This window comes from Cryptomeria japonica, chromosome 8, assembly GCF_030272615.1.
Source record: "Cryptomeria japonica chromosome 8, Sugi_1.0, whole genome shotgun sequence".
Classification (NCBI taxonomy): domain Eukaryota; kingdom Viridiplantae; phylum Streptophyta; class Pinopsida; order Cupressales; family Cupressaceae; genus Cryptomeria; species Cryptomeria japonica.
Genome location: NC_081412.1, coordinates 23,193,305 through 23,213,506, shown reverse-complemented (window position 1 = coordinate 23,213,506; position 20,202 = coordinate 23,193,305).

Below are 20,202 nucleotides of genomic sequence, written 5' to 3'. Positions count from 1 at the left end.
ATGGGGATAGGAGTTGTCAACCCATTTACACAAAATAGTCCAAAACTGGACAGTGAAAAAGTAACTCACAAAATACTTACAAAGCACACAAAACCTGCACAATAAACCTAACCTAAATGCTCAAAATGAAAGTATAAACACAACACAAGAATCTCAACACATTTTAGTCTGCAAAACAATCCATTGTTAATCTTTTAATGCTCCATTTGTGCCGACTGGCAACAAAAAAAACAAACAATCACAATCAAGGTCTTTTCCCTTTGGCCGTACAATCTGACATCCAACCCCTCATTTTAGGGTTTGCAACAATATATAATGTCTTTGCCTTGGTTTTTGTGCCAAGGTTAGGGTTCTCCACGCCAAGCTAAGGTTATGACCTATTAGGTGGAAAAGTTGCATGACAACTTTGAAAAGTTGTCATGCAACTTTTTGCAACTGTTGAGCAACTTTTGCAATGTTGCTTTTCTTGACTTTTAGGCCTACATTGGGCTATCCTATGGACACAACCATTCTAAAAGGACCCCAAAATCATCAATGGGCACACATACCCTCTACTCCAAAAGAAAACTCAACCTAGACTTGTGAACCTAGGACCTAAACTAGGACCTAAACAAGACCAATGAGCTCTTGGCTCTTATTACTTTTACATGGCTTCTTATAGAAGCAAAATCCCAACAAATTAAAATGGAGGAAGACACCAATATGTATATGTATATATAGATATATACACACACATATATGTGTGTATATATACACATATATATATATGTGTGTCTATATATATATGTGCACACACACACATATGTATGTCTACACATATGCATATATACATACATGTGTGTGTGTGTGTGTGTGTGTGTGTGTGATGGTCTTTCTTATATTTTTCCCCTTTAATGTACAAAATAATGTGTTATATTGCTTTGATTAAAAGTAACAAGTATGGTAATGAACATGTATGTCTAATTCAATGCTCATGAGATTGATTAATCAATGCCATCATGATTAAATTGATACATGTGTGATTTAACTAAACAACTAAGTGTTTAATTAAATGTTACTATTGATGATGTAATGTACCTATGTTGGATTGAATGTCTATATGATCTAGCTAAAATATGTCTTAATCAAATGTATCATGATCTAATTAACATAGTACATAGAAAAAATGAATGATAAGCTAAGAGAAATGTAAATCCCTAAGAAATTACACAATGAATTTAAGGTCCAAACCAATTTTCTCAAGAATGAAGCAATTCTAAATAAAAAATCTATCTAATATAGCATGCTTGAAAGATGAACATGCTAGAATATCACTCAATGAAGATGATAAAAGAGGAATGTAAAGGAAAGAGAGAAATGAGAGAATTAAACATAGTATCTTTGAAGATGCATATAATTTATGGGCTCTTTGAAAGGCATACCTTCCATATATGCTATCTTGTAAGCACATGATCCATATATTTTTATAATGATGTATGGTCCAAACCAATTCAGATTAGATTTTCCTTTTCCACTTGGTAGAGCATTTACGTTGCATTAATTCTCATAGAGAAACAAATCACGAACAAAGAAAGAGAATTGGATAACCTTTTCATTATAGCTTTGCTGCAGATTCTTTTGATAAACTTGTATATGTTCGAGAGAATTTATACTTTGTTCATCGAGCCTCTCAAGTTGTTGAAGGCATTGTTCTCTATAAGCATCATCTTCAAATATTCCCTTTAAGAGAAATTTGTAGTGAAGGAATCTCTAACTCTAAAGGCATATTCATGTCAACATTGTAAACAATATTAGGAGTTGTACCTGTTGCTATGTAAATACTACTTCTATAGGCCCATAAAGCATAGGTTAATTGAGCATGCCAATCCTTCCATGCTTATTGACAATCTTAAAAAGGATTTTTTCAATGATTCAATTAGAGTCTTTGAGTTGGCCATTTTATTAAGGATAGTATGAAGTAAAAAATCGATGTTGGATATGATATTTGTTGAGGAGTTTTTTCACATATTTGCTCTTAAATAAAGTACCATTATCGAAAATCAAAGTGGAAGGTATACCCATAGTGTCATAAATTGTAACTAGTCCAATTTACACCTCATGTTTGTGCACCTACTTTAGCGTGTCCTCTCTCCATCGCCTCTCTAGTTTCGATTTGATCGTATTCTCCAACTTTGATTCCATGAACATCATTTGGTGGGCCCCATCTTAGGGATCACTCTCCCATTTTTTTTGTATTGGTCCTATTTGTAGGAGGACCAGGGCATGGAGCACTATGGTCTCAACCAAGGTGCTCCAAAATGCTTGAGTCACCCTCAAACAAGTCCCAATTTGAAATGGGATAGGTCCTTTATCTCCCTAATGGTTTTTGGTCCCCATGGCTACACATGACTGTTGGAGGTCAACCTAATCGGTAATTTACCTAGGGATCCCTATATAAAGACATCCTATCAATTTATTTGAGATCTAAGACTCGATCCATGAGATACCTAAAGTATTCGTGCATCCATGAAGCATCCATCATCAAACATATTAAAAAATTCAAGGCTACATATTCATCATTCAAGCATTGTGGAGGAAAGTTACATGAATCTTTATGCAAGCATGTGTGTGCGATTAGGTTTTTTCATGTTCATGGGCTTTTCATTCCATTACATTCAACATTTTTTATTACATTCAAAGAGCATTACATCACCCTCAACAATTACAGATTTGAGGTATTTCTTTGTAAAGTGGAAAATTGAACCCTAGTGATTCTCCACCTAGGAGAGAGAAAGGAATTCACTAGGATGATTTTCACTTGGGAGATACTTTACATTCTAAAGAGGAGCTTGAATCCAATAGATCCAAATCCAAGAGAAATAAGGATATGAATACCAAGTGGATTGCAAGGGTCAAAATGCAATTTGCCCTCTTTTGTAGATAGATATGTTGACTTGTTGACTATGTAGAAAATGGAGACAAAATGGGTGAAATAAGGAGCTATCGGTTCATGATCCCACTGTAACTTCATATCTGAGATATTTATGTTAGTGTAGGTTTTTTATTTTTCCTTATGTTAGGGGGTATTTATTTTTCCTACACATATATTATTTAAGCTTGCTTAGGTTAATAGGAGTGGTTTATATGAGGACACGTGGTGAAATACTTCAGCTACATGTGTAACTCTCCACCTCACATGGGTATTTGAGTTACAAACCCTCTTTTGGCTTGCTATGCCACCTCTCATAACCACTATTTTGTCATTTCCTAAGTGGGTTATGAGGTAGTTGGGTTTCACACCTTCTTTTGGCCTTATGTGCCAGCTTTCTCAACTCCCTTTTTGTCTTCATGTAAGGAGGTTATGCCACATGTTTTTGGAATTTACCAAGAAGGTAAAACCTCCCACTTTTTATGGGGAATAGGAGTTAATGCACCCCTTGGATGTATATGCTTATATTTTTCTATATAATAAGCACTATACTCTCACCTTCACTAGTTAAGTAAGTGGAGTGATAGCTCGGTGAGAGTCTTCTCCAAATTCTCCTCTTTGTCTCTATTTCTCTCTCATATTGAAATTATCTTCATTTAGCTATTTTGATCTTTGATCATCTGTTGTGTGAGGAGTTGCATGTGATCTACGATCGACATCAAATCTTGGCTTGATTTTCGGTTCTTGCAGAATCTCACATGGTATTAGAGCTTATTGTCTGGTATAGCTCATTGCTTTCTTTTTGATTTATTTGAAAGATTTGAGACTTTTATATAGCTAATATTTTCCTTAAAAACTAAGTATGCTCTTCTCCTGCATTCTCGTGTGATTTGGAGAATCAGAACAGTTTAAAGGAAAATAACTTCTAGTTAAATCTGGTTTACACGTATGTGTTCTTGTAAGATGTAGGTGATTGCAGCTTTGTGGTAATATTGGAAGCTTAATAAGAATTTCCAGAGTGTCCATAAGGGTTGACAAAGTCAAAAGTGACTTTTACTTCACCAAAATCAGAGTTTGGAGGACACAGTAAAAAATCAGAGTAAATTTTTTTTACTGGAGCTGTTTTCATTTCGGCTTTATTGTTCCAACTTCTGTTCACTTTCACAAAAAATGATTTCTAGGTTTTCTTCCTAGCATCGAAATTTTTTTGGTTTTCAGATGGTATTTCTAGAAAATTAATAAATTTTGCAGAAATCGAGCTTGAATAGGGCCTAAGCCATTTTTCTATCAGGGAAACTCAACAACATTTCTTAAAAGTGGCACAACTTTTGCCTCAACTGTCAGATTTTTGCAAACAAATACTTGATGGAAAGATGGAAATGAGAACTCTCCATTATTCTAGGTCTAATTGAAATTTTTTGCCTTTTTGTATTAGATATTAAAGGTTGTATCAGCTACTTCTTTTTCTCTTCAACTGGTCATATCTTTCTCCTCACAACTCTGTTTTTAAAAAACTAATAGTTGTTGGAAATGTATTGAGATAAATTAAGCAGTTATAAGGCTAATTTTTTTCAGATCTTGTCTCAAATTATTTGTATTTAAAATCTCTATTGGTTTCTTAAAAGAATTGTCTTATTTCTGAGACTAGTGAAAAGGGGGGGTGTCTCTTGTGCCTTCTTTCTTGCACTTTTCTTGATTCTTTGCAATCTTATTTTCTACTGTCATGGATGCATCTATAGTTCCACTTTTAACACCATATAATTATTTTGAATGGAAATCTAAGATGGTAATATATCTGAAATGACATGGATATCATCGTGTTACTATGGGACTTGAAATTAAACCTCAAGATGCTGCAGAAAAGATTAAATGATTTAATAAATGTGATGAAGCTTTTGGTACTCTATGTATGTCAGTCTCTCCAGACCTTCTTTTTCACATTGAATCTGCCACTACACCAAATGCAGTGTGGACCACTTTGGAAAACCTCTTTGGTAAGCAGGATGAGCTAAGAGGTCATCAGTTACAGAATGAATTCTTAGGGTTGAATCCAACCAATTTTGATACTATACAAGACTTCTTCACTAAACTTAAGTCTGTAAGATTGCAGTTGGAACGGTGTGGAACTAAGAAAGATGATAAGCAACTGATCTTGAGTATTCTTTCTAAGCTTGGTCCTAACTATTCAGTGTTTGTTTCTACATTCTATGCTACAAAATGTGCCCTAGGTACCACATTCAAAATGCCTTCTCTGGATGAATTTGCTGTAGAACTCACTAGGGAGAAAGACAAATTGGTTTAAATGGGTACAATAAAACCCTCTAAGTCACATGCCTTAGTTGTAAATCAAGGCACAAAAGAACAAAAAGGGTCTAGTAAGCAATATAAGAAACAAAAGAACCAAGGAGAGAAGAAAAAAGATTAGAAATCTGCTACTTCAAAAGAAGATAATCAGACCTCTTCATCAAGAGGTGAACAACCTAAGAAGGAGAAGGTCAAGTGTTCTTATTGCAAGAGGCCTGGTCATGATGAACATAAGTGTTTAAGGAAACAAATCGATCACCTTTCAAATCTTCTTGAAAAGAATAATATCAAGGTGCCTGATTCAGTCAAACATAGTTTATCAGAAGGATCTTCTAAGGATATAGATAAGAGTAAAGGGAAAGGAAAGGGTAAGGCCCTAGTTGCTGTTGCTTCACAACCCAATTCTTGGATAATTGACTCGGGTGCTTCGCACCACATGGCTTCTTCAAAAGATGATTTCACCTCTTTAGAGCCATGTTCTATGCCTTCCATACTAATGGGTGATGACACTCCTGTTGAAGTGCATGGGAGAGGGTCTGTTGATGTGGGCGAAGGAACATTTAAGGATGTCCTTTGTGTTCCATCTTTATCAACTAATCTCCTATCTGTTTATCTAATCACTCACACTGGTTCTAGCAAGCGAGTTGAGTTCACACCAGATACAATGGTAATCAGTGAAATGCATAATGGGTCTACTATTGCTGTGGGAAAAGCAGATCATCAATTTAGATTATATATCAGTTTTCTCACTTTGTTCCTGACTCTCCTTCGACAGTTTTACTCACTCATGCAAATGAGATTAGTTGTTTGTGGCATCAACGATTTGGCCACTTGAACTATCGTTACTTGCAACAACTCAGTAAATAAGACATGGTTTCAGGGTTGCCTTCTATTCGATTTTCTGATGGAGTTTGCCTGGGATGTATTCTTGGTAAGCATCTTGAGGAGAAGTATGATAAAGGCAAAGAATGGAGAGCTCCACAGCTATTGGAGTTGGTACATAGTGACTTGGCAGGACCATTTCCACAACCATATTTCAGCAGGGCTAGATATGTCTTAACATTTATTGATGACTTTTCCAGATTTACATGGGTTTACTTTCTCAAACAAAAGTCTAAGGTATTTGAGAATTTTCTAGATTTCAAAGCTTTTGCAGAGAAACAATCTGGGAAGTTCATCAAGATTCTGCACATAGATAATGGGGGTGAATGTTAATAATCAGTGTGGAGTGATAGCTCGGTGAGAGTCTTCTCCAAATTCTCCTCTTTGTCTCTATTTCTCTCTCATATCAAAATTATCTTCATTAAGCTATTTTGATCTTCGATCATCCATTGTGTGAGGAGTTGCATGTGATCTACGACCGACATCAGACCTTGGCTCGATTCTTGGTTCTCACAGAATCTCACAATTTAGACATACGGATCTGCCTTGTAAATTTGGAGAAAACTTGTAGGGACTAGGTTGAAAGTGTACTTGGTCCTCAAAAAAATCCGTGCGCCGAGAAGGGTTTTTCTATCTTTGCAAATGAAGCCTAAATCTACAATTACATCCGCACACCTGCAACCTACACACAAAAAAGAAGGGAAGAAGGGTTGTGGATAGGGGTTTGCCTTGGTCAAACCTCGGTTGAGGAATCAGCCTTGAAAGAAAGTAATTGCAAATGCTTAAATGTAAATAATAGAAATGTATACCTTGTAGATCTGCAATTTGTTGATGATGGTTGCTTTGCTTCTTGAATGTAATCACAAGTGTTGCATGAAATGACATGTAACATGACAAAACCCTAACACACACACATGCTTGCAAGTGAATATTGTAATGCTGCTCCAATGGATGAATGAAGAAGAAACATGAAGAAGGAGATGTTTGAAGACTTGAAGACTTGAACACTTGATGATGATAATGAAGGCCTCCTCCTAAATTTCACTTCCCCCCATTATGCAAGGACCACATCCACTTTTATACTAGCCTAGGAGAATTAATTTTCATCCCACTAAAGGCCGACATAGGAGAATTTAAGTCCCCGAAAAACAAATTAGGTCCAAGGGTTAGATGGACCCATCTTAGGGCCACCCTAAGAGGGAGGACAGGGGCGCCACACCCCTATCTTGCCCTATTTTGGGGCCTGGATAGGGTCACAAGGTGACACAAGGGTTGAAATAGGAAGAGATTTGGAAGAGTGATGCAGAAAGGGGTCCAAATTGAGTAGAGAAATGCAGTCACCAAGGTGAGGGCCTAAAATGTGGTAAAAATTGCAAGGGTTGCAATTTTGTGATGCTACATTCTTCTTAACATTTATTTCAGTATTTGCATTATTTCATTCAAGGTTAATTCCTAAATTGGGGTTTGACCTAGTCAACCCCCAATCCACAACATATTTCTCTCTCTTTCTCTATGCAGGAAATAGGTGTAGGAGTTGTACTCAAGAATTCTGACAGAGTCGATAATGATGAATAGGTTCAACTTTTGATAGGGGAAAATTCAGAGGACCAGTGTGGATTTGTGCTACCCGATTTTGAAAAATCAAGCTAAACTTCTAGGAACAAGTTTTGAATCTATTCTTTTGCCTAGATCCCAATCTATGGCTCCACGGGACATTTGTAGCATTCTGTATTCACCAATTGACCTCAATTATTTCACATTTTACCCTAATTTCACAACTACATTCCAAATTAAACTAAAAAAGAGGATAATCAATAATAACAAGTGAATCCAATCAGAATTTGAGCCCTTTCCTCATTTATATTGAGGCTAGATCTATTGGGTTCAACCCTCTTTCAATCTAGTGGAGTTAATTGGGTTATTTAGTGGATTTAATTGGTGAAACCCTAATTCCTAATTTTATAGCCATTACAATTTGGTGAACCTGACATCTTTCATGCTAACTTCTGATTTGTGTTCTCCATATAATTTGTATGCAATTTAGTTTTCAAATTTGTGCTCATAGATCATATTTTTAAGTAAAAACATAAATTTAGTTGTTAAATTCATAAAAAACCTTAATTTATTTTGCTAAATTTGACTTGCGGGTTGTATAATTTTTTTAATTGTGTTTTCGAATATTATATTAGGTATTGATAATGGCATTTACTAAACCTAACTTGTTTTCTATTCCACATATGATTACATTGTTGTTTATTTACATTTATCACAATCATGTGTTGGATAATGACTTCTTTCATTTTACATTACTTCATTTCCTTCATAGTACTCTTGCATATTGTATATTTAGGGTTTCAAAGATATTTATTGCTTGCAAATCATATCTCAAATATTTTATCCATGTTATATGTTGTTTCATGATAACATTTTTAAGAACATATATTATATGTGTATATCACATAAAGCCTTTTGTAGACAATACAAATTCTAGAGATGACATTGACAAAACTAACATTTCTACCTCTCCTAGGGTATCCAATATAAATTTGGAATGAATCAGTACTCCTATCAATTATCTTTCCAATGGAGAGAAAGCATTGAAGAGCAACATGACACCATCCTCTTCTCATAGGCATACTCTAGTGCAAGGGGGACAAGATCAAAATGTTGGTGTATTAATATTTCTACATCCTCCTTATTCACCTAGATCTTATCTTAATCATCAACATATTTGTAGATAAGAGGATGTTATGCATTTTATTCATGATCTATCTCCTCACATAACACTAAGCAAATATGAAGCCTTAAATGATAAGGAGCCTTTGTTCCAATTTATGAAAGATGATATGAATAATGGTGATAGAAAAGAGGGTCCTCCTACAAATGACATTCCTTCTTCATCTAATCCTCCCTTTGATCCTTCCATGTGAACTTACACTAAAAATCTTAAAGAAATCCATGATCATGGTCCTTCTTTTTTACAACTAAAAAGTCCCTATAAACTCTCCTTCACAAGCTAGTACAAAAGGTCTAGGACATCCTCATCATTCACCTATGGATAATCTCCTTACGATGAAAAAGATTAAGGAGTACTTTGCAAAACATAAACTCTGTCATTCATCTAAAGGTGCTTCTGCTTCAAAGAATCCTTTTTTCTCATATTATGAAACCCACAATCACCATGCCAACGATTGTCCTAATTTTCAAAAGGGAATACAAGGACTCATTGATAATGACACTATAAAAATAATAGAAGACAATCCTCCTCCTTCTATCAACCCTTGTCCTACATCTCAAGAGCCAAGACTACTCTTATTGATGATCATGAAAAATTATCTACAAGAACCTTTTGAAGATTGAAGTATGATAAAAATGTTGTCTTTATCTTCATTAAACTTAATTACAATTATAAGAATAAAGAAGGCGATGATTATTGTCTTTTTTATTGTACAATTATTTTTATTATCTTGGAAATTGTAAAGCCTTTAAAGCATTTGTTTAAGACCAATATGATCAAGCTCACATAGCTCTTACAACTAATCTTGCACTTTTTGTTGGTGAAGAGGTAGTGCCTTAGCACTTCATTCACCACATCATGTTTCTCCTCACCCTATGACACTAGTAGTAAACTTCATTGGGGGCTCGTTGACATAAATAGTTATGCTTTTTCAATAACAATCATAATTGGAAAGCAACATATTTATTCGTTGTCTCCTCACTTAGGGGGAAAGGATAGTATATTCAATCCTCTTTTTTCTTTGAAGATTACCTCTTCCTTTGAGATGTATCTTTCATAATTTGATGTCTAAAATTATTGTATTGAATATTCCTTTATGTGAGAAAATGTGTGCTCCCTGCTTAGGACCTTTTCTTTCCTTGAAGTGCTACATCTTCTTATGCATGATCTCTCTTTGTAGGTCATGTAATACTTCTCTTTGTCCTTATGCTTGGGGGCCATTGATCTTTCTTATCCTTTCTAAGGATCCACTTTTCCTTTGTTTAGTGGTGTTTCTTACGATACGATGTGATTCCTTGTGTGAAGTTGTTTGTTTTCTCAAGGACTATCTCTTATGAAAGAGGTGTGTATCCTTGATTAAAACCTCTTCTAAACTTGGAAATGTACATCTATTATAAACAAACCCCTCACTTTGGGTCAAAAGTGTGTCATCCTTCATCAAGATTTCCTTTCACTTAGTAATAGGGGGAAGGTATGCATTCTTGTTCTCCTTCCTCTCTTTTGGTTGATGATGTTATTTTTATTCAAAAAATCCTCTTGGAGGTAGATGTCTTTGAGAAAATATCTCTTCTTCTCCAAGGATTCCCTTTACACTTGTTGCAAGATATCTCTTTTTCAACCATCTTTTCCTTGCTTTAAATGCCTCTTTAGCTTGGATTTATGACATTGTTGCCTAAAAGGATATCTCCTTTGTTTTTAAGGTGTGTATCCATTTTTGTAGCTTCATTAAGATATCAACATAGGACTATGTTGACATCTTAAGGGGGGGAACAAGGGGGGAGGGCGGAGGGGGGCATTGCATATCACCATTTTTGTACTATATTTTTGTATTGTATTTTTGCATGTCTTCTACATAGTGTTCATTCTCGAAACCAGAAAAAAAAGTCTTATACGAGACGCTTTATGCCCGAAACTAGACACAACATTTTTATGTCTTGTATGGGACCTACACATTCTTGAAATCAGAATAAACAAAGTCTTATATGAGATGTTCCTGAAAATAGGCATATATTCATCTTATACGAGGTACATATTCTCAAAACCAGACGAAACAAAGTCTTATACGAGATGTTCTCAAAACTAAAAAATTTCATTTCATGTCTTATACAAGTTGTTACATGCTCGAAACCAAAAAAAAAAACAAAGTCATACAAGATTCTCAATTCCTAAAACTAGACGACAACATATGCAATAGGATGAGTGGAACTAGCAAAACACAACTAGACTATTCTGATTCTCCACCTCAGCATGGATCACCTAGCATAACACAAATTGCTAGCCCATAGCATCCATGTTCTCTCTTTTCTCTCTTCCCCATGAGCTCATAGATTTTCTATTTGTGGATCATGGTTCATCATTTGATGCATGCTCTTTCTCTTTTTATGTGATTGCTTGTGTTCTTGTGATAGCATTTTGAGAATGATATTAGTGGCTAAGACATTTGATTATTGAGGTCTCTACAAATAGTTGACTTGGAGGCTTTTTGTGTGTCTTTTGTCTTTGTTTTCCTTTTTGTCTTTGTCTTGTTTTGTGTGTCCTTGCATGTGATTGCGTGATTGAAGATCCTAAAATGGGGGCTTGGTTCCTTAAAATTAGTGATGTCTTATCTCCTCGTGATCTCGCTCCTAATTGCTCCTCTCTCTCATCTTTCTACTTTACCACATGTACTTGAATAGGCTCATACCCTATTAAAGTGGAGGCTAAATGTAGCATTGTAAATTGTAACCGTTCCAATTACACCTCATGTTTGTTCTTCTACTTTAGCATCCCCTATCTCCATCCCCTGTCTAGGTCCAATTTGACCCTATTCTCCAACTTTGATGTCATGAACAACATTTGGTGGGCCCCATCTTGGTGGTCTCTCTCCCATTTCTCTTTGTATTGGTCTTGTTTGAAGGAGGACCAGGGTGTGGAGTGCCTTGGTTTGGACCAGGGTGAACTCACAATACTGGTTCCCACTTTTTGACCAACTTTGACACTTAGATGAACATTTTGAAAAAAACCTTCACTTTCCGACACCTATAACTTTTAAACCGTTAAGAATTTGATGATGATGTAAACTAGTGATTTGTAATAGCTTGTTTGTAGATTCTAAATATATTTTTTTCAATTTTTTTTGAATAAAATTTTATTGATTTTTCCATCTCCCTCAAAAAGTAGTTTTTTTTACAACAAACAATATTTTTTAAAGAGTTATGTGCATCTCGAAACACATAACTTTTTTTCTATAAATGATTAAAAATTAATTATTTTGAATTTTGGTTTGTAACATCAATAGACATGGCATGCAGTTGGTTTGATAGTGATATGTTGAATATTTTTTATTCTATTAAGTTTTGATTTTCGACTAATTATAATTTAGATATAGGTGTACGCTTGAACACATAACTTGTTCTATATATATCAAATATCAATTTTATTTTTTTTGTTAGAAAGAAGACATCAATACCTAGTGAAGAGATTATTTTCAGATTTTTTTGAATTAGTTTACTATTTTTCACAATACATTGAACAAAGAAGTTCATATTTGATGAAAAACCTACATTCATAAGAAATAAAAATAAAAATATATTATTGAAATTAAATATACTAAAAATTATACTATTTGGAAAGCTTATAGTAAGGACTAAATACTTAAAGCTTATGAATTCATTTGACCCCCCAAAAGCTAATGTAAAATTGGTTTTTTATCAGCATTTGATAGATGCAAAGGAGACTCCATAGCATGTATGATTTAGAAGTAGAGAGATTCTATCCAAGAAATTTTGATCTAAGAGCCTTTGATCTATCTCTCTTCAATTAATTACTTCAAATGAGGCCTCTTAAAACTTAAATCATTATATTTTCTAAAAAATGTATGATTTCAGCAAAAATCAGGATGTACCAAAAAGTGGGAACCAACATTGTGAGTTCACCCACCAGGGCACCCCAAAATTCCATAGTCCCCCTCAAACATGCCCTAAATTGAAATGGGGTAGGTCCTTTATCTCCCCAATTGTTTTCTATCCCCTCAACTACACATAATCATTGGAGGTCAACCTAATTGGTAATTTACCTAAGGAACCCTATATAAAGACATCATATCAATTCATTTTAGATCTAAGACTACATGCATGAGCTACCTAAAGTATTTGTGCATTCATGAAGGATTCATTATCAAGAATCTTTAGAGATTCAAGGCTGGATATTCATCATTTAAGCATTGTGGAGTAAAGTTACATCAATCTTCATGCAAGCATGTGTGTGTGATTAGGGTTTTTCATGTTCATGTGTTTTTTATGTCATTATATTTAGCATTCGTGATTCCATTCAAAGAGCATTGCATCTTCATCAATAATTGCACATTTGAGGTATATCTCCTTAAAATTTATTTCAGTATTTGTATTATTTCATTCAAATTAAGGAAACCCCTATCCAAGACCTCTTTCTCTTTATTTTTGTGTGCATAAAATAGGTGTAGGAGCTATACTTGGGACTTCTGGTAGAGTCGAGAGTGACGAACATGTTAAACTTTCGATGCAGGAAAATTCAGAGGACTAGGGTGGATCTATGTTACCTAGTCTCAAAAAATCAAGCCAAACTTCGGGGAACATGTTCCGAATTTATTCTTTTACCCAAATCCTAGTTTGTGTCTTCATGGGATATCTATAGCATTTTGTATTTATCAATTTACCTCAATTATCTCATATTTTGCCCTCATTTCACAACTACATTCCAAATTCAACTAAGAAATATGATAACCAATAATAACCAGTAAATCTAATTAGAATCTCAACCCTTTCCTCATTTATATTGTAATTTGTGGTAGTAATGATAAAATTTATGTCCTTATGAAGGAGGGGAAAATTTTCTAATAAGATCCAAACCCCATAATGAAAATGGCCAAGAAGAAACTTGGAATCCATGTTCATAAGTGGGAGAATTGATCAATTTGTTATTTTGCAATGACACCTCTTGAAAAAGGAAAAAAAAACTTTTTCCATGGTTTTCCAATAGTATCCCATTTGGAGGAACCTTTGGACCAAATATTTTACACCAAAATGTCCCTCACAAGCACCTAAATGTGCCTCCTTAAGGGTAATGAGAATCTCAGTTTTGTTGAGACAACAAAGAATAAGACCTTTATAGCCCCTTCTATAAATGATTTTGAGAGAATAATGTATCATGTAGAAAGTTTATGAATTTATTCTCTAGTATTTTTACATGTGGAATTGAGAAAAGTATCATCTGTCAAATATCAAAAAATATGTGAGTACCATTCATCAAAAGCTAATTTATAGTAACAAGAAACCTCACTAGAGTTATTAGTAATAGCAGGCAAAGAAATATTACAAATAATGAATTGATAATCCACAGAAGGATCTTCAAGGGATATAAGAGGAGCTATGCTTTCCATTGCATCTGCTTGTTAACTGCCCAAGTTTGGGGGATAGGATCTATGGTGTAAAAAGAAAAGTTATTTAACAACGATAAGACTAAGTCACAATATTGAGAAAATTTATATTGTTTAGCCTAATATGTTCCCATAACTTATCTTATAATCAATTGCGAATCACCAAAGATACACATATGTTGAATTTTGAAGGATAAAGTTGATTTTAGGGCAACACAAATTGCTTCATATTCAACAATGTTATTAGTACATAGAAAATGCATTTGATAGGATAAAGGGACCACTTTTCATGAAGGCGGTATCAATATGACACCAACACTAGAGCCAAATCAGCACCTAGATCTATCAAAATACAATTCCCAAGTTTTGTTGATATCTAAAGGAAGAACACGATCATCAAGAAATGAATCTTGGTTAGGTAAAGTAAGAGGAGAAGGAGCATCAACCAAATGGTCATTTAAAGCTTGTACTTTAATCACTATTCGAGAAACACACTTAAGGTCAAATTTAGCTTGCATAACCCATTTCACTAAACGTCCCCAAAGATCAATTTTAGAGAAGAGATGTTTTAGAGGATCAAATTTGATTGTAACATGCATTTCAACAAAGATAATGCCTTAGATTTAGAGTGGCAAAAACAAGAGCAAGACATTGTCTTTTTATTACAATATATCAGACCTCACAATTGAGTAAAGTATGAGTTATGTAATAAGCATGACAGTCTTTACCATTACTATTATGTTGCACCAAAAAAGATGCCAGAGCATGAGAAGAAGCAACAATATAAACAAGAATGGATGATGAGGAATAACAAGTTGTAAAACAGGAGGATTAGCCACACATAATTTCAAATCTTCAAAAGTTTTTTGACAATCCTCATTCCATTGAAAAATAGTATCTTTCTTAAGTAATTGAGTGAAGGGAAAAGTTTGATCCACAAGTTGTGAAACAAATCTATGAATAGCGTGAATTTTTCTTTGTAAGCTTTGCAATTGAGAAATATTTTGAGGAGGTGACATACCCATAATATAATTTATTTTATTTCTATCCACCTTAATTACACAATGCTAAACAATGAATCCTAATACTTTTCCACTATCCACACCAAAAACACATTTTCGGGGATTTAAGAATTCGGCCAAATATTTGGCAAGGGATTTTGACATGATCTTGGTGAGAGATAGACTTGGCTAGAATATCATCAACATAATCCTCCAAGATTTTATGCATGTAGTCATGAAAGATAAGAGTCATAACATGTTGATAGGTTGCATCAACATTCTTTAATCGAAAAGGCATTACAACCCAACAAAATGTACCCCAAAGAGTTTTGAAAGTAGTTTTATATTGGTCTTGAGGATTAACGAAGATTTGATTATATGTAAGAAAAACTATCCATAAAGGAAAATAAAGAATGACCAATAGTAAAATCAACTATCATATCAATGCTTAAAAGAGGAAAATCATCTTTCAAAGATGCCTTATTGAGGTCCCAAAAATAAGTGCACATGTGATTCTTATTATCAGGTACAACGATATTCAAAATTCAAGGAGAGTAATCAATAGGGTGAATAAAGCCAATGTACAAGAGTTTTTCTATCTTAGCTTTAACATGTAATGCTATCTTGGGATTCCTCTTCCTAATATTTTGCTTAACATGTTTAGCATAAGGGGTTAACACAATGTTATAAGTCACAATCTTAGGATCAATGCCAGAAATGTTTGAATAAGTTCAAGCAAAGATTTTTAGGAAATTTGTGTAAAACAAAAGAATGAGTATCTTGTTCATCATATTCTCAACACTTTCCAATATTAAATATTTTTTCATCATTATAAGGATCCATCTTAATACCAATAGTATCATTCACAAGGAGATTACTTTGTTGAGGAAATTCATGAATGATCTCTTCATTATCATGTAGTAATTCGACATATTTCCCAAAGTATGGTTCTACATTTAAGCAATAGGTAAATCCACGATTATGATGATATCGAGGAAGATTATCATAAACTCCTAAGAATTCAACTAGGGTTCATCATCAAAAGACATCGAGGGAAGACAAATTAGAATCAGAATAAATTAATTGAGGATGGACTAGAGGAAGAGATTTATAAGAGAAGCTAACATTTACATTGAGAGATGATTTTTTAAATGCTTTGGTGGGCTTGAAGGGAGTATACCCAATTCCAAAAGATGTTTCATGAAAATGGTTTTCTATAGGAAATTTTATCCCTTGTTCATTTGTGCCACAACCATTGCCATTATATCCATGTTTAGATAGGATGTGAAAACCAAGACCATAGAGGGATGTTATATTTAAAAGAGATGGATAAGCCTTATTGTCATAAGTAGATGACATATAAGAAGAAGTGCACACATTCAAAGCAGCCACAAAATTGTTACTAAGTTGTTTGGACAAAGTGGATTGCTTCTTACGTTATACCAAATCATCATCCTTTTTAGTCTTAGGCTCTATTGGGGGACTTATCATTCTCTTAAAAAAGAAGGTGTAAAATCTAAGGACCCCCAATAATCTTCTAAGAGTACCTCTTTGGATGAAGAATTATCTTCACAATGAGATGGTGTTTCAACTTGAAGAGGAGAAGAAGTAGAAGAATGTGAAGGAGATTAAGGACTAGATGAATATTTCAAACAAGCTTGTAAATTAATGTCCACATGTAAAGTATACATCTTATTTTCATAAATGATTTTGACTTGACAATGAAGAATTCAAGGAACAATTTGCATAGAATAAATCTAAGGTGATCCTAAGGGAGGATTATAAGTAATATTATCGGGTATGACTTGGAAAGGTGTAGGTAAGATAAAAAGTCCTACCTTAATAGGAAATATTATAGTACCTAAAGATGCTATAGAAACATTTTTAAAGCCACACATAGAAAGAGAATCAGGTTGAATAAGAGAAGTATACGCATTAATATTATGCAACAAATCAATGCTACAAAAATTAAGGCTAAATACATTGTGCACTAACATTCATCTTATAGAATTACCATTAATAAGGACAAAAATCATTAGAGGATCATATTGATATTGAATCCCTTTAGGAAGTAACTTATTTTTCAGAGAACACAATTTTAGCTTTAGGTACCTTCATAGAATCTATCAAAGAAGTCATATTATTGGGTGTACTAGTAGGTGGAACATCTAACTTCTTTAAGGCATCTTGAAACAATCTATTATGTGTAGACAAAATTTTAATCAAATCCCAAAGGGATATCTTACTAGGAACGACTTTAAGTTATTTAATAATATCATACTCCTTACCAAGATGTTATGAGAGACGAGGTGTTGGTGGAAGCATTGGTTGAGAAATAGGAAGAGAAGAAGGAATGATAGAAGGAGTAGTAGGTTGCCTATTGTTTCTTGTGTTATATGTACAAACAACCACATTGTAACTCTCTTGGGTGATTTTTTTGACATGTTCATAAGGACTTTTAGTAGGATAACCGCCTTTCACAATAATGACTAGTTTATTAGGAGTGTAAAAAATATCATAACTATAACTACCTTGAACCACAATAACTAGTTTATTAAGAGGTTGAGAGGTTTGAGGAGTAATACCACCATAAAAAAAAATTACATGATTGTTGGGTGTTTGGTAATTTTGTTCATATCCATTCACATTTATCATATTGATCAATCTTTTACACATGGATGTTTTAGGATTGTTTGAGGAAGATTTATTAGAGATGAAATAATCAAGAACATCATCCAACATAGCAAAATCATCACTACTTAATGGTTAACCATTAGATTAGATATGAGGTAAATCTTCATAAAGAGGATTCTCATACACTGTCATGTTATTGAATTTTGAAGATTTAGAGGATGATTTGGTAAGAATGGCATCATCAAGAGTTTCATCCAACTTGTCCAAATCATCACTATGAAATGGCACGATGATTATGTTGATCAATTTTTGGTAAAACGAGGGTTTATAAGGCTTAGAATAAAGGAAATAAGTAAGCCTCATTGAGTTCTTCCCTACTATATGTCTCCTCAAAAGGGTACATCATAAGAAAAGGGATTATCAGAGGTATGAAAGTCTTGCAAATAAACATCTTACATTGTTGAAAAGAAATACTAATTTTTGCAATGAAATGAAATGATGTAATCTAAACATACATAACGCATAAAATAAGGTTTGTTGTTGTAGTCACATAAATCTATCCACTTAATTAAATGAATATTTAGTATTTATTTGATTATTTAACTATCAATCAATAATTAATTAAATGAATATTTAATTAATTCATCTTAACCCTCTTCTCCTATTAATTAAATAAATTATTCAATTTATTTGATTTAATTCACTTAACCAAATTCAGACCATTATTTAAATAAATAAATCATATTTGTTTAATTTAATCTTCCCTTACATTTAAATAAATTAATATTTATTTAAATCCCCCAAAATCCCATCTCTCACATTTAAATAAATTAACATTTATTTAAATCACCTTTCTCCTCCACCCACTTGCATTTTCCTACAAATGCAAGTTGCACAACTATTTAAATAAATAAATTATTTATTTAAAATCCTATTTATCCTCACCCACTTGAAACCTTTAATGGTTTCCCTTAAAGTCTTCAAACTTAATGGCTTCCTTCTAGAGTCTTCTCAAGCCTTTAATGGTTTCCCTTAAAGTCTCCAAGCTCAATGGCTTCCTTCTAGAGTCTTCTCAAGCCTTTAATGGTTTCCTTTAAAGTCTTCAAACTTAAATGACTTCCTTCTAGAGTCTTCTTAAGCCTTTAATGGTTTCCCTCAAAGTCTTCAAGCATTTAATGCTTTATCTTCCTTTTTTCTCATATAAATAAATTAAGATTTATTTAAATAAAATCCAAAATTCACATTCACATTTAAATAAATTAATATTTATTTAAATATCTATCCAAATACAAATTACACCATTTAATTGAAATAAATGATTTTATTTTAATTGAAAATCCCAAAATTCCTCCCACTTGCATTCTCCTACAAAATCCACTTGAATGCCTAAATCCCTTCTAGATTCTTCTAAATCCTTCTAATTAGCCTAATCCTATCCTAATCATTGTCACATTCCTAAATAAAAGGAAGTCACTTCTCAAAAACCTCCAAAGTCTTCAATAACCATTAAAGGCTTTATGTCTTCAAATGGTTAACCTCTAAAGTCTTTCAAACCATTAAAGGCTCTTACATAACCATTTATGGTTAACTCACCTTTTACCTTCGGTTAGAGACTTTCCTCTAACTTAACCATCATTTTGACTCATGGGTTTCTTCAAAGCATTTATTTCTTCGACTAAGGTAACCATTTAACCCTTGCACATTCATTTATCCCTTGGATAAAAGAAATATCCATTAACCTAACCCTAACCCAACCCCCTAGGGTAACCATCATGTCCCCTCAAGCATTTAATGCTCCTTATCTCTCCTCTCAAGCCTCCTCATTGTGACACTTGTCAACATGGGATTGGGTTGATAGTCTCACATGGATTGAATATCTTTCAATCCTAACACTTGTTAAGATTGTTCAATCTTAACCCTTCATTTCCCCATTTCTTCTATAAATAGAACCCTTCTCCTAAAGCAAAGAAGGAAGCATTAGAGTGTTGTTTCTATACTAGTATTAGCATAGAGATTTTTTATAGTATCACTATCTACACTTGCATAGTATTTGTTTATCACATCCAACCATCTTGAATCTCCATATGGCATCCATGGCTAGTGCTAAAAGTTGAGAGCTACACTCATTTGGAACTTGGAGAGGGGAGAAACAAGGGAGAAGCATAAAAAGGCATCATGGAAGCATCTTAGGGAGGCTCTTCTCCTTTCTTTTGTTTTGTTAAACTTCTTTCATGCTTTTTGAAATCTCTTTTGATATGTTTGGAATGGTTTTTAGTTCTTTGTTTTGGTTTTATGGTTGAAACTAACTTATTAACATTGAACTTTGTTGTTGCCTTGTCCCCAT